We start from the raw sequence: 16293 nt of genomic DNA, 5'->3' as shown, positions 1-16293 counted from the left end.
CAGCTCTGAATATGGAGTCTGGTTTCTGAATGGCTGGCAAGATTTATTTTCCCTGGTGGTTGGAGCTGGTATATTTTGCCAAGACAAATCCCCATGTGACAAAGGAATAAATACGCAGGAAAGAATCATTTGCACAAAGTAAGCGCCCATCAATAAACTCCATTTATTTTGTTATCAGAGAAATAACGCTGTGCCCTTATCCATCATCAGACAGCCTCTCTGACCTTTCTCACTTCAGTTCACACTGGATTGCAGTACCTCACCAGCTGCCGATCTACTCTGAAATCAATGTCCAGGTTTCACACCCAGAGGCACTGACCTCCATAAGCAGTGGACTTGCGCAGCAGCGGAGGTTGCCCTTAGAGGTGCCGTGTCATGCAGCCTGGTCCAGTCGGCTGCTAGCATGAGCTTCTAGCTTGCTTACTTGCTTTGTGTTGTTTAATTCAGAGTTGGCAAGAAGGCTTAAGGAAAAACAAGGATTGGCAGGAAGGTTTAAGGAAAACATACATAGAGCAGAGTTTAAACCTTGGCCTTGCCAATTTCTGACTGTGACTATGTGAGCAAAAGTTTTAACTCACCTGAGCTTCAGTTTATAAATTGGTAAAATGAGGATAAATCAAATTGACTGTATAGCATTTTGTGAGGACCAAAAAAGGCAATACAAGTAGTGTCTAAAATAATACTTGCCACATGGCAGGTGTTAGTCAAATGCTTTTTACCTTGTTTGTCTCTTCTTCTTCCCTTTCTTCCGCCCTTCCTTTTTTTTTTTTTTTCCTTCTTCCCCTCTCTTCCTTCCTCATATGTGATCTTCCATTTGCCCAGGGCTTCTTGTGTGATTCTAAATTATAGCATCTAGGGCTTGTATTAGGAAACCAAACCAGGGACCTAAGGTATGGTTTCCTGGCTCCAGAATTTTGAACATCAACCTAAAATTTTCCCATCACCCTTCAGCCTCTCTTCCTAGCCATGGGAAACTCCTCAGCAGAGATGAAGTTATTAGCTTAATTCTTTAGGGATCATCTCTCTCTGAAACTTAGTGATCAATTTATTTTACCCCTGAGACTACTCTTGTCATCTTTGGGCAAAATCACCAGCAAGCAAAAAAGTTTGACCTCTTCAGTAGATGCTCAATACATGCTTGATAAGGTGGAACTGTCATGACCATGTTCCAGGAGCTCAGGGAGTATGAGATCCTGATTCTGTGAACTAGATGTTTTAGGAATCATGCTAATCAAATATATTAACATACATGGCTTCCAGAAAGGCAGCTAAGTGACACATTAAGAGCTTGGGCTCTGAAATCATAATGGCTCTGCTCTGTGTCCTCCAACAAATTTCTTAAGCTCTTCAGGCTCAAGTTTCCCCATCTGTAAATGGCGAATAGTAAGGTGGTTTTGGAATAAGTTGGAAATGGCCCTCTGGGCTCTTAGCACAGAGGCTGTCAATACAGTAAGAGGAACAAATTGTGGCGAGTTCTCAGATGATCTGAAAACCACCTGATATGGGCTGAATTATGCCCTCAGATTCATATGTTGAAGCTCTAACCCGTTTCCTCAAAATGTGACTATATTTGGAGATAGGATTTGAAAAGAAGTAATGAGGTCGTATGGGTGGGCCTTAATCCTGTATGACTGGTGTTTTTGTAAGAAGAGGAGATTTGAGTAGACATGCAGAGGGAAGAGCGCCATGTAAAGACATGGAGAAAAAGACGGCATCTGCAAACCAGGGAGAGAGGAGACGCCTCAGAAGAAAGTAACCTGCTGATACCTTGATTTCAGATTTCTAGCCTCCAGCATTGTAAAAAGATAAATGTTGGTTGCCGAAGCCCTGCAGTCTGTGGAATTTCGTTATGGCTGCCAAAGCTGGCTCATGCCCTGCCCCATGCTGAGACTGTTTCTTACTAGCCCTGTGATCCCAAGCAGGCCTGGCATTCAGGATAGGCTCCATCAAGGGGAGTTGAATGTAACCAACCAAATGTCCTGTTTTGGCCTTTCCTCCAATTTTTTTTTTTTTTTTTTTTCCTCTGCAGTGAACAATATTGCTAAGCCACAGGCTGGCTTCCTGCTTCACTGTGCAGAAGCCTCTCGCTGGTGTCTCTTCAACACCAGTATCGTAATTCATTCTCCTTGATTTGCTTCTGTATTTCCCGAGGACTCAAGTGGCCTGGGCTTTTGACTGTTTTCTCGGTGATTTGGCCACTTCTTTGTGGGAGTTTTCTGGTTTGCTAGAAACGAGGACTTTGTGGCTCCATTTATCTTCTTGGATTCCGACCCTTTGTTTGACTGACTGAGGTTTGTCACATGAGCACTGTGTGTCCTCTGAGCTTCCATGGCTCCAGCGCTGTCTATGATTGACAGCAAGTCAAGTTACACACCCAAAAGTTAACCTTGGGTATAGTTAGCATAGCTGTGTCTGTGCTACTCATGAGGAAGTTAAGGTCTAGTCCAGGTCAGTGCCTGAAAAGCCACAATCAGGAATTTGGTTTGCTTCTCTGCAGCACCAAGACCTTTCCATTCCTACATATCGCCCTTCACTTTGCCTTCCTGGCTCTGGTCTTTTCTATGACCTCCAGAACCCACCAGATCACTCTAATAGATCATTCTGCATTCCCAGAACATGATTCCTTGTTTTGTGTCTATGACTCATCATATACCCATACCGGGCCCCCTACTGGCCAGCCCCAATCCAAGGAACCTCTGACCTATCGATACCTTAACCCAGAGAGTGGACAAAGAAGGGTAGCACAAGCTTACAAGCTCCAGGAGGCAGTTAAAGCAGGGTTACTTTGCTATTTCCTGGACACTGTGAGCTGCTCACACCTGTCTCTCCTGTGTAACAAGATTACTAGGATGCATACTAAAGGTCTGTAAGTGACAGAGAGGAATCTATGTCCTGGGAACTAAGAATTCTTAGGTGTCTTTGATCGAGAATGGCTAAGCCATGTGTCCTTTGCAACAACAGATTCCTCTTGGTGCGGCACGCTCAATGCTGTGCATGAAGGTGACTCATACGGGTAAGACAAGGAATTAGAACTTGGGTACTTGAAATACCTCTGGCAGTATAAAAGTAGACCGGAACCAGGAAAGTACATTGGAGTCAGTAGGCAATTCAGAATGGGAAATCATTTGGGCAGTTGAAAGTAGGAACTTGTATGGCAAAAGAAAGTATGCAACCTGGACATATTGTTTTACTAATTTTCTGAGAAGTCACTCATCACTTCTTGCCTCAGTTATCCTTTTTAAAATAAGAATAGTTTGGATCAGCCCGTCTCTAAATTCTCTTCTATTTCTAGAATGCTAATCTGTTTTACTTATTAAACACCAGTGTCAGAGCACATTAGCAGTCCCACGAACAGACACAGGATACAAGCAACATGAAGTACTTGACATCCAAGACCAACTTCTCTTCTGAAAGAGAAACTTCTCTGTATGGTTTCTGATAAGGCCAGAGCAGGCCAAAATCCAGGCGCAAGTGTAGGTTTTTGAGAACAACTTTAGGAGCAGAAGGTGACCCATGCCTAATCATTCAACAGTATCCTGGTAATTTCAGACTTATCAGACTTCACAGCAGTGAATCGGCAGTGCCTTTGAGATTTGGGGCTGAATTTAACTACATAAAACCCTGAATCATGGTTCTAGAATAACTTTAAAATAGATGATAGTTATATTCATGGAGGTTTCTGCCCATAGAATGGCAGGGGGAACTGGCTGTATGGGAAACAAAAACTCATTCTGAACCAGTCAGATGAAGTATAGCCACACAAGAAACAGTGAACCATCAGCTCAGGACACAGCAGTTGCCACCTACCACACCATTCCCACCTCCGGTGTTGGCTGGAGAGATCCCCCTTCCTAAATCACCCTTCTCAACCATCTCAGTGGCTCCAAAATCTAAGGCAGGACATTGCACAAGACAAAAGTATTTGTCACCCACACCCTTAGTATGCTCCTCCCAGGGCTTTTCAATTCCAACCATGTGTTGAATCAGATTAGATATATACTATCTCTCTCTGGACCAGCTATATAATTTGTCAGGCTTGATGCAAAATGAAATCATTGGGCCCCTTGTTCAGAAGTTAAGAATTTAAAGATGTTGCCAGTACAGCATTAGTCCAAGTACAGGTCCCTTGTAAGCACCGGGCTGTGTGTGACTGTGCAGGTTGTATACCCATGGGGCTAACCCTGATCCTTTCCCCCTGTCTTCTGCTCCTCTGCTTTTCTGCTAAAGATGCCTATTCACTCAGGGTACTGGTTTAATTTCTGGGTGGTTCAACAAATCCATCCAAACCACTTGCATACATCATTCTTGTGCCGTCTTGTTATGAACCACAAACAACTTTACTGAAGTGAGGAAAAGGCATCAGAACAAATTTGACAATGTTCATTGGCTCCTGTTTTCCAGAGACAGGCAAACTTGGGATGCTGAGATCTTACTAGATATACTGAGTCCAAACCAGGGGTTCTTAATGAGGAGTGAGCTCAGGCTTACCTGAGATGTCCAGGGATTCTAAATCTGTAAATCTAATTTACATATGCTCTTGAAAAGTCTTCTCAGCAAAACAATGGTAAGGAAGCATTTGAAAATGATTCCATTTATTTGTTATTTTGTATGTATTATTACTTGTTTTATCATTTTTTGATTTTTTTTGAGACATACATGCATATCCGTGTGTGTGTGTGTGTGTGTGTGTGTGTGTGTGTTCCTTTTGCCACCAGCTTGATGTTAGAATCTGTTTAGATGAACTTTTTTTTCCAAGTGTTTTAAACTTCAGTGTGGCTTGCAAGTTCTGTGTGGTAATGATTATCTACTTTGACTCAGGGTGAATTTATTTGTGACTGGATCTAGTGGAGCTCACAAACTAATTATTGCAAACAACCAAGAAAAATAAAGAGAATGAGAAAATGCCACAAGTATTGACAATATTTATTGTAGCATATGGCTAATGTATAAAGACGTAATAGAACGATGTATCTCAGGGGATCATTCAAAAGGAAAATTACTTAAATTAACTTTTCAGGCAAACCGAATTATGCATTATACCCCTCCTGTAATGCTATACAAAGTCAATGTTTGTGAAGAGTAGAACTGGCGGCTATAAATCAAGCCTTTCAGAAGAACTGTTGTGTCTGCAGGGATTTTTTTTTCCTTTGCTTTTTTGGCATTTAGATGAATGAAGAATTTTCTCAGCAAATTATTAATTACTCCTTCTTGCCTATAGAATTGAGTTCACTGTAGTTATGTAGGAGTCAATGGTATTCAAACTGCAGCTTTTGATGAAGTAATCGGCTGCTTCTGGGGCCTCTTTCAGCTGCCCTGGGCGTGCTTCACATGTAAACGACTGCCAAATGGATTCTTTCGACATTCCAGCCAATTAAAATACATTTAAAGTGCAGCTGGTGGAGAGGCAAACCATGCGATTGTGCAGAGAACTTCAGGGCAGTGAGACAAAACACAAACTTTGCAGAACCCAGCTCCTGCAACCCAGCAAGGCGTTCGTCCGGGGGCAGTGGAGAAAGTCATAAAAAGAGGCTATCTTTAGCTCCCGTCAGAATCAAAGGTGACACTTTGAGCACCACCTTACAGGACACAAAAGAGGGAAGCATGTTTGTTAGGGTGTCAGTTTTCTCTCCTTGCCTCTTGAAACTCTGTGTGTTGGCTGGTTGCCCAATGTGGTGCCGCATGCAAATGTTGACAGAACACAGCGATGTTTGTTAAACCCGGCCTGGGGAAACCAGTGATTAAAACTCTTGAAGGAAGATCCGAAAACCCCAGGAACTCTCCTCAATAGCATTAGAACATTGATCGAATGAAAGAGAAAGCTATGAGTGGGCTAAAGTGAAACATTCAGCGTCCCTGTCTGCTGTGCCTTCTCGGTAAGGACAGAATTTTCTTTTCATTTTTTTTTTTTCCTTGAATGTTGATGTTGGTGTAGAGAAAAGCACCCAATGTGTTAAGTGCTCTGGTCTAGAGCTCTGATTTGCAGAGTGCAGAGTTTGCCTGTGATTTTCCTGGAGGACATGAAGGGATCACACTCACTGTGTAAATAGACACGGGGCATTACACGGCACGTGGTGTCTGCGAGTGCTTTTCCAGAATTCAGGATGGTACATTTTAAAATGTTTGCCTTTGCTGACCTAGCCCAGTACTTGCTTCTGTGTATCCAGGTGTCTGGAGATTAATTCCTCTTAGGAACCAGCAGTTAGGATGTGTATGCCTGATTAATTTTTATTTTCATTTTCATGTTGTCTGGTTCATTCTGCAGCCAGCCCCACACTATGCATGTGAATAGTGTTGTTTTTTTTTTTTTTCTTTTTTTCACTCTTCCTGGTTTAATACTCAGCCAGACCCAAGCATTCTGGTTCACTAAAGCAAAGCCAAAATATTTGGAAATGCCTTGCTTTATCCTGATTTTCACTGGGGAAGCTGCTAACTTGGGAATTCACTCTGAATCATCTTTTTCTAATATTTTAAGGAGGCAGGTGCAGTTGCATGATTTCTGTGGTGCTGCAAGTTCAGTAAATACGCAGCTCTTGGGTCATACTCAGATGCTGATCTTAAATTCCTAAGAATGCTAAGTTAGAGGATGGCTGAGCAGGGGCATTGATTCCTACCCATCAATTGACCAGTGAAAGACATACACAGCTCCTGATTGTTTCCTATCTTAATTTGTCACAGTAGGCCCTTTCTGGCTTCAATTTTGTTCATTGCAAACAAAGAATCTTGCACATTTCACAGTGAAGGATCGCATTGCAGCGTCCTGAGTTCAGTTAAATGTGCTTTATTAATCTTTAATGTGCCAGTAGCTCTGAGGCTATGCCAAGCTGAGACTTTCCAAAATTCTCCAAGCTACCTGCTGCCAAGATAAACGGTAGTAGGCCCAGAAGGGGATATTTTAAGGAAACTTGCAACAGCAAAGTTTTACCCATTCAGTTTGTCCTGAGTCAATAAAAGAAACCTTAAATAAAAGAGATTTCAGAAAAAGCTGCCTCAGCTCTATACCCTCTGTGTGAGAGACCTACTGGGGAGAATCCACCTCCTCACACACACAGTGGTCTGTGCTCCAGAGGAGGGAATAGGCGTTCTGCTGTGTGCCTGGTGGGTTGTGTTTATGAAATGGGGGCTGTGTGACAGAGACATGTGTGAACGCAGAAAGCTTTCCTGTCTGTGACTGTGTTTGAGCCCAGAGAAAAACAAGGCTACACATGTGATTTGCTGCCTGTCCAATGCAACTGTTTCAGACATAACAGCATCAGAGATGCATGGTGGCCACAGAGGTTCGTTTGGACAAAAGCACAGCTTTGCAGAAAAGAAAAATGTGATGGCACACCTCTGAAAATAGGACAGTGGGGGTGACCTAATGACTCAGAGGACGATGTAAACCTGTGATTGATTGGCCAGGTCCTGGAGAACATAAGACTGTGACCTCACGTAGGGCTCTGAGTGGCTCATCAGGTTAATGCAGAGTATATGGTGTCATCATCATTTTGGGGGGATACAGGTAAGAGACAAAAGGGACTCTGCTTTGGACACAAGTCCTGTAAGCAGGAACTTCGCTTACCAAGATCGCTAAAAGAGGAGCATGGAATTAGAGCTTACAGGAGTTCCAAGGTCCTTTCTGATTTTGAGTCAGTCACACAAAGACTTTATAAATATGGGCAGGCGGTAATGAGGGGATCAAGAGGGAAGGTTGGCGTCAGTTAATCATGTGGTTTTGTTGGCTTTAAAGTCAAGTCCAGTCTCCTTCCTATGGCCTAGAACAGGGGTTGACAAACTACAGATCACAGGCCCAAATCTGCCACCGTGTGTTTTTTGTAAATAAAGTTTTACTGAAACACAGCCACACCCATTTGTTTACATTTTGTCTACGGCTGCTTTTGTGTCACCACAGCAGGGCTGAGTAGTTGCAACACAGACTCTATGGCTCTGAAAAGCCTAAAACATTTACCACTGGGCTCTTTAGAGGAAAAGTTTGAGAGGCCAGACATATAGAACAATGCTTCTAAACTACCTATGATGAAGGACCTGTTTTGTGTTTTAAATTTCTAATTTATTATGCACTGATAGTTTCTTTAAATATAATAGAAATGTTGCATGAATGTTGTGGTGATGTCATATTGCTACAACACTTCTAAATATTTATTCTTTTTTTTTTTTTTTTTTTTTTTGAGACGGAGTTTTCGCTCTTGTTACCCAGGCTGGAGTGCAATGGCGCGATCTTGGCTCACCGCAACCTCCGCCTCCTGGGTTCAGGCAATTCTCCTGCCTCAGCCTCCTGGGTAGCTGGGATTACAGGCACGCGCCACCATGCCCAGCCAATTTTTTTTGTATTTTTAGTAGAGACGGGGTTTCACCATATTGACCAGGATGGTCTCGATCTCTTGACCTCGTGATCCACCTGCCTCGGCCTCCCAAAGTGCTGGGATTACAGGCTTGAGCCACCGCGCCCGGCTAAATATTTATTCTTAATTTTTGTACTTATCACAGATCGGCCACAAAGAGTTTGCAGATTGTCACCAGTCTCTGGACCACACTTTGAGAAGTTCTGGTCCTTGCTTACTTTTCTAGCTTCATAGTGTGCTATTTGTCCCAAATTTCCAAAGATGCTGTCCTCTCTTATGAGTGAGATCAACAAATCCTGCCCCATCTTTGGGCCTTTGCTGCTGATGTTTGCTTTACCTGGAAGTCTTTTTCCCTGATTCTTCTCTTAGTTCCTCCTTTCCTTTAGGCCTCTGTTTAAATTCATTTTTGTCAAAGGAGCCTTTTGAAAAAAGTCCATCTGAAAAATCTTTCCTCATCTTTCATCACTCTTTCTTCATGGTATTTACTGCAATCAATACTTAACTTGTTTATTTATTTGTTCATTTCTTTCTTATTTATTTGTTTCTCTGTTTGGGTCAGGATTCAGTAACAACATAGTCTATTTCAGCTAGCTTAAGGAGAAAGGATTTGTGTACTGGTTTGAGCAGGTATTCCTCCTTATAGAAGAAAACGGGGAGCAGGGAGAACTTACAACTATGTCTCTGTCACTATCACAAAGCTGGGACTCAGGAAGCTGATGGTCTCAGTCCATTTTTGTTGTTGTTGTTGCATATAACAGAAAAAATGCCCAGAAACTGGGTAATTTATAAAGAAAATAGATTGATTTACAAATTCATTACAGTTATGGAGTCTGGGAAGTCCAAGGTTGAGGGACCACCTCTGTCTCGCTGGTGGGACTCTGTAGAGTCCTGAGGTGGCCCAGGGCATCACACAGTGAGAAGCCTGAACATGCAAGCTCAGCTCTCTTCCTCTTCTTATGAAACCACCAGTCCTACTTCTGTGATAATCCATTAATCCTTTAACCAATTAATCCATTAATCCATGAATTGGTTGTTCCATATATGAGGGCAGAACCTTCATAACTCAGTTACCTCTTAAATGTTCCACTTTGTAATACAGCCACCTTGAGGATTTTATTTCAACATGAGTTTTGGAGGGGACAGATATTCAAACCATTGCAACTAATGCTACCACCGCTAGCTCTACGATCACATTGCCTCTGCTCTCATCTCCTCCACCAAAACAAGCATCTTTGTTTCTTGAAACAAGTGAAGCTAGAGATAGGATATTAGGGCCATTGCTATAGATGTTGCAAATTACCTGACACCTCTGGCAGGAACAGCAGAAACTGAGTACCTAGAACTCCTGATCTTCATTCTGACTTTCAAATCCAACTAATGGAAGTGTCCTGGATGAAATGTGAATCACAACAGAGCTCAAGCTATGAGGGAGTTAGGGAAATACCTGGTTTAAAATCTTAGTTTTATGAGTCTCTAATGACAAAATGGAGTCTCTATTATCTGCCTGCATCCTCTACTTGAAAGTAATCTGTGTGAGGGTAGGGACCTTGTTCATCACCCTACACCAGTGCTGACATTAGTCCCTGCCACATGAAATATGCACAATAAATGTTGATGCTTTATTTATGCATTCATGAATGGAAGACACGCTTTCTTGAAGTCTGTGGTTTGTAATAAGGTAGCATGTAGTACACACAAGGGAGATTCATATTTATGAGTTAGCCTGAGAAAGAGCTCTGAGGTGGGACATGGAGACTATTTACAGGCAACAATCTCACCTTTGAGACATACCTTGCTTTTCAGAACTGAAATATATTCATATAGCTGCAGTTAGTCAGCGTGCTCAGGAATGGGAGTATTCAGGTTACCAGCTAACACTATCATTTGCTGAGGGCTTATTATAAGCCCTGCACTACGCTATATGCTACACATGCATTATCCCATTTAATCTGCACAAAATCCTGATGCAGCAGGTATTACTTCTATTTGCAGAGAAGAAGTAGAGACTTTACATGATAAAGTGGCTTTACATGATAAAGTCACAGAGCTGGTGAGCGGTGGAGCCAGATTTAATACCATGATTTTCTGAAATCCATGTTTTAGTTCTTAACCTCCAGTTATAATCCCACATACAATTTATCTTTCTGGTTGTTGCACATTCACTGAGGAATCTTCTGTTTTGTTTACATTCTAGTGGCTGGTTAATCTATTGCATTAATCTACTTTGTGTGCAATCTATTTATCTGGACTGAGATATCTGTACAGGGCTCTGGATCATTGCTAAATGTTGCTGAATATCAACAGTGAATCTGTGGGTCTATAGATGAATGTCTAGAAGAGGTAGGAGAAAACTCATGCTGCAGTGATTAAGAGTAACAAGAAGGTATATACAAGGTAGTAATTTTTCTGTTAGAATAAAAATCCTAGATAATAGAATACTTCTCTTATAATTGGACAACCCTTCACCATGCTGTATGTTTGGTTAAAATTTTTAAGTCTTTGATTTCTGTCAGGTTGAAATTCTATGTAACATTATAGTTATTAAGCAGTGATACTTGGTAATAGCAGTGGCTTTGTGATAACAAAAGAATAACTTGGAATTAATTTTATATTTTAAGTTTTAGAGGACTCAAAAAGATACCTCTGAAGAAAGAGGATCTGGCCAGAGGTGGGGCACCCAAGAAATATTACTTGACAACAATATACATGATAAAATAAACCACTTAAACCCCCGTTTCTAGTTTCTAAGAATGCTAGGGGGAAGAAGTACTTCTGAAATGGTAGAGTAAGGACCTCTGAAAATCTGCTTCTCCAAAAGAGCAAGAAGACACTGACAAAAATAGCCAAAATCAATGTTTCTGGAACTCAGGAAATTAAAGAAAGGCTTGCAATAATCTGAGGAGCATTTATTCAGGGGAAAAATTAGCTGAATCTCAGCCAGAACAGTGAACTGTATGGCATTTAACTTGCCCTTTTTCATTTCCCTCTTCCTAGCTTGAAGCCTAACAATTTTGTGATTACAGGAGCTGTGTAAACCAGTAGGCTAGTCACTACTAGGTCATTACTATTACCAAGTATCACTGTTTAATGACTATAATGTTAAATAGAATTTCAACCACCCTAGAAACTACTGGAAGGGACAAAACTTTATTCACCCCAAAATTGTCATAATTTGCCCTTTCTGCCAGCACCCTGCAAACTTCCAGTCTCAGGTCTTATCTTTATTTTACCTGACTCAGAATTTATTAAGTGCAAAGATGCTTTTCCTTGGGACATTCATATGTTAAATACACACTATGAGAATTCAAGAAAGAGGATACCAATATACACATTATGGGAGTTTGAGAAACAGGAAAGATAGGAAGGAACAGAAAGAATATTTGAAGAAATAACAGCCAAAAACATGCCACATTTGATGAAAGACATACATCTACATATCCAAGATGCTCAATAAACTCCAAGTAGGATAAAAATACAAAAGAGTATTATTTAACTAGAATATATAAAGAAAGCTTATAACTCAGCTATAGAAAGACAACCCAGTTAAAAAATGAGCAAACAGTTCAAATAGTCATTTCACAAAAGAAGATATACAAATGACCTATATGCATAAAATATGCTCAACATTATCAGTTTTAGGGAAACACAAATAAAAACCAAATTAGTTACCACTTTTTACCCACTAATACGGCTGTGATAAAAAAGATGGACAATAATAAATGTTGGCAAGAATTTGAAGAAGTTAGAACCCTCATACATGGCTGATGGGAATGTGTAGCCATTTTTAAAACAGTTTGGCAGTTTCTCAAAATGCTAAACGTAGTGTTTCCATATGATCCATCAAGTCCACTACTACATGTAGTCACAAAAGAACTATAAATATATGTCCACATTAAACTTGTACATGGGTGTTCATAGCAACATTTTGCATACTTACCCAAAAGTGGAAAGAACCAAATGACAATGAGTTGATAAATGGATAAAGGAAATGTGGTATATTCATACAGTGGAATATTATCTAGCCATATAAAGGAATAAAACACCGATTTATATACCACATGATTTATCTTTGAAAACATTATGTTAAGTTTAAAAAGCAAAATGTAAAAGGTCACATAGTGTATAATTCCATGTGAAATGTTCAGAATAGGCAAATCCATAGAAAAAGAGAGTAGTTATTTCTAAGGGCTTGGACAAGTGATACTGGGAAGTAACTGGTAATGGGTATAGGCTTTCTTTTCGGGGTGACAAAATGTTCTCGAATTAAATAGTGGTGCTGATTGTATTATGCTATGAATATATTAAAACCTACTGAATTGTGCTCTTTGAAAAGGAAAATTTTATTACGTATAAATTATACGCCAATAAACGTGATTAAAAGTGCTATTTAAGGAAACTAGTTAATTGGACACCTCAGAGTTCAGTCAACCTTACCAATTTTTGAGCATAAGGCAAAAGTGTAAATAGATGTCAGTATGCCACATGTCAAATGTTTTACAATCAGAAATCAAGAAAATGAAATTTTAAGTAAGTTATACTCTTCTGCTTTGACCAACATGCCTTTGGATCAGCTTTGTCCTGTTGGCAGTAGGAAGTCAGCAAGGGCTTTAGTTAGGTTAGGAAATCAGCCCTGTCAAGGTATGAGTGGAAAAGAGCCTAAGGACAGCAGTTAGTACACTATGGAAATGATCCTCCTAGAGATTGAGGAGAACCCAAACCAATGTTGTTGGTGTGGAGAGGGTGTGACAGATATAGCAGACATCCTGTAAGCTGAATCAGCAGAGATGGATTGGAAAGAGGATAAAGGATGAGAGGAAAGAGAGAGGCTGACAGATGTTTAGAGCTTCCATGACTCAGGATGATGTCATCAGCCCTAGTTTCACAGGTTGCTATTGTCACATCATCACCAGGAAATGATCCAGTACTTGGACCATGTTCTCATTTCATTAGGCTCCCTATGATTTTGCATTTCAAAGAGAGGCAGGTAGTAGCACAACAGGTAATTAGACTTAGTTGGTAGAATATTGGAAGGTAAGAGACTGAATGTGTTAATCAGGCTTTCATTCTTAAATGAGCAGAAATCACATATTTTTAAGGATCTGTGAATAAGCTAGGTTCTGGCCCAATTTTAAAGGAAATGAAGATTGCTGCCTCTCCATTTCAGTTCTACCAAAATGTTTAGGTCCTTTCTCTATTGCCCTGGTTTTTACAGAACCTACAACAAGATTGGCAGTTGCCTCCCTCTCAGACTTATATGATATACTATTTTATATCTTTCTCTGCATCTTACTGTAATACTCTGATCAGATATGAGGTAGTTTGTTAAGAGACAGGCTGTCTCATAATTTGATGGTGGAGTGCCAATTTGTGTGGCTTTTATGGAAAGTATTTTACCAATAGATGTTGGAGTGTTTTAATTTATTCTATTATAATTTAGAGTATTTTAATATATTCTGTTATAATTTAATCTGCTCAAAGGAAATACATGATCTGTACAAATATCTACTTGTACAATTATTCATTACAATTTTAATGGTAAAACATAAAAAAAACTAGTGAAAACTGAAAATAATCTGAAGTCCATAGGTAGGTGATTGTTAAATAGGTAATAGGGAATAGAATACTGTGCAACCATTACAAACTGATGTAGATCTAGTTGATTGGAATAATGACTATGATATAGTAAGTGGTAAATGTAGGCTGAAAGTAAGTGGATTAGGAATTCATTTTAAAGATGTCTTCATCTACAAATAAAAGTTAGAAATTACTTTCATTAAAATGAGAAGATAATTTTTACTTTCATCTTATATTTTTATATTGCTGAATTTGTTTTTAATTCATAAATATTAATGTAATAAGTAAAACATAGCTCATTTATAAAATGGTTTAATAGTGATTTATCATTAATCATTGTGAATCAAATGAATAAAAATGCTACATTCATAAGATGAAATACATTACACTATCATTTAAAATAGTGATTTTGAAAAATTTGAAAATGAATGTTAACAGTATTTCTCCACAGTAAACACAGGAATACTTTGTTTTATTGTGCTTTGCTTTACTGCACTTCATAGATAATATAATTTTTTCCAAATTGAAGGTTTGTGACAACCCTGCGTTGAGCAAGTCTAACAGCACCATTTTCCCAACATGTGATCATTTTGTATCTCTGTGTCACATCTCGGTAATTCTCACAATATTTCAGACTTTTATTAGTATTAATATATCTGCTTTGGTGATCTGTGATCAGTGATTTTTTAAATCTTACTATTGCAATTGGTTTGAGGTACCACAAACTATGCCCATATAAGAGGGTGAAGTTAAAATCAATATATGTGTGTGTTCTGACTGTTCCACCAACCTGCCATTCTCCCATCTCTCTCCCTATCCTTGGCTTTTCCACTTCCGTGAGAGACAACAGTATTGAAATTAGACCAGTTAATAACCCTACAATGGCTCTAAAGTGTCCAAGTGAAAGGAAGAGTCGTGCATCTCTTACTTAACATTAAAAGCCAGAAATGATAAAGCTTAGTGAAAAAGGCATGTTGAAAGCTGAGACAGCCTGAAAGCTAGGCCTCTTGCTCCAGTTAGCCAAGTCGTGAATGCAAAGGAAATGTTCCTGAAGAAAATTAAACGTGCTGCTCCAGTGAGCAATGAACGACACAAAAACAGCAAAGCAGGATCCACTGCTGTTATGGATAAAGTTTTAGTGGTCCTGAAAGAAGACCAAACAAGCCATAACATTTCCTTAAACCAAAGCCTCATCTAGAACAAGACCTTAACTCTCTTCAACTCTGAAAACTGATGGGTGAGGATGAGAAAACTGCAGAAGAAACGTTTGAAGCTACCAGAGGTTGGCTCATGAGGTTTAAAGAAAGAAGCCATCCCTATAACATAAAAGTGAAAAGTGAGGCAGCAAGTGCTAATGCAGAAGTTGCAGTAAGTTATCCAGAAGATCCAGCTAAGATGAATGGTGAAGGTGGCAATACTAAAGAACAGATTTTTGGCTGGGTGGAGTAACTCATGCCTATAATCCCAGCACTTTGGGAGCCCTAGGTGGGTGGAACACGAGGTCAGGAGATTGAGACCATCCTGGCCAACCTGGTGAAACCCCATCTCTACTAAAAGTGCAAAAATTAGCTTGGTGGTACATGCCTGTAGTACCAGATACTCAGGAGGCTGATGCAGAAAAATTGCTTGGACCTGAGAAGCAGAGGTTGCAGTGAGCCAAGATTGCACCACTGCACTCCAGCCTGGAGACAGAGCGAGACTCTGTCTTATTAAAAAAAAAAAAAAAAAAAAAAAAGATTTCAATATAGGTGCAATAGCATTATATTGGAAGATGATATCATCTAGGACTTTCAAGCTGTAGAGGGGAAGTCAAAGCCTGGCTTCAAATATTTAAAGGACAGGCTGACTCTCTTGTTAGGGTATAATGCAGCTAGTCACTTTAATATGAAGCCAATGCTCATTTATCATTCCAAAAATTCTAGGGTCCTTAAGAATTATGCTAAATCTACCTTGCCTGTACTCTAAAAATAAAATAACAAATCATGGGTGATAGCACATCTGTTTATAGCATGGCTTACTAAATATTTTAAGCCCACCATTCCGACCTACTGTTCAGAAAAAAAAAGACTATTTTCAAAATATTGCTGCTCATTGACAATGCACCTGATCACTGAAGAGCTCTGAAGGAGATGTACAAGGAGATTCATGTTGCTTTCATGTCTGTCAACACAACATCCATTCTGTAGCCCAGGATGAAGAAGTAATTTAAACTTCAAATCTTATTATTTAAGAAATACATTTTGTAAGACTAAAGCCATCATAAATAGTCTTACAGATCCTGTGATGGATCTGGGCAAACTAAATTGAAAAGTTACTGGAAAGGATTCACCATTCTAGATGCCATTAAGAACATTTGTGATTTGTGGGAAGAAGTCAAATA

At 39.7% G+C, this 16293-nt stretch overlaps 1 protein-coding gene across 1 annotated transcript in view; it reads left to right on the top strand.

Moving 5' to 3' along the window:
- Window positions 1-5396: 5396 nt before the first annotated feature.
- NCKAP5 (NCK associated protein 5) overlaps window positions 5397-16293 on the top strand; it is a 976754-nt gene continuing 965857 nt past the window's right edge. Inside the window, exon 1 of the mRNA XM_032250728.1 lies at window positions 5397-5873. The gene's annotated coding sequence lies outside the window, so the exon portion shown is untranslated. The remainder of the gene's footprint in view (window positions 5874-16293) is intronic.

Source organism: Sapajus apella, unplaced genomic scaffold (genome assembly GCF_009761245.1).
Source record: "Sapajus apella isolate SASKATOON/1434 unplaced genomic scaffold, GSC_monkey_1.0 scaffold72, whole genome shotgun sequence".
Taxonomy (NCBI): domain Eukaryota; kingdom Metazoa; phylum Chordata; class Mammalia; order Primates; family Cebidae; genus Sapajus; species Sapajus apella.
Note: the sequence above shows the minus strand (reverse complement) of the source record. Positions and strands in the feature narration are given on the sequence as shown.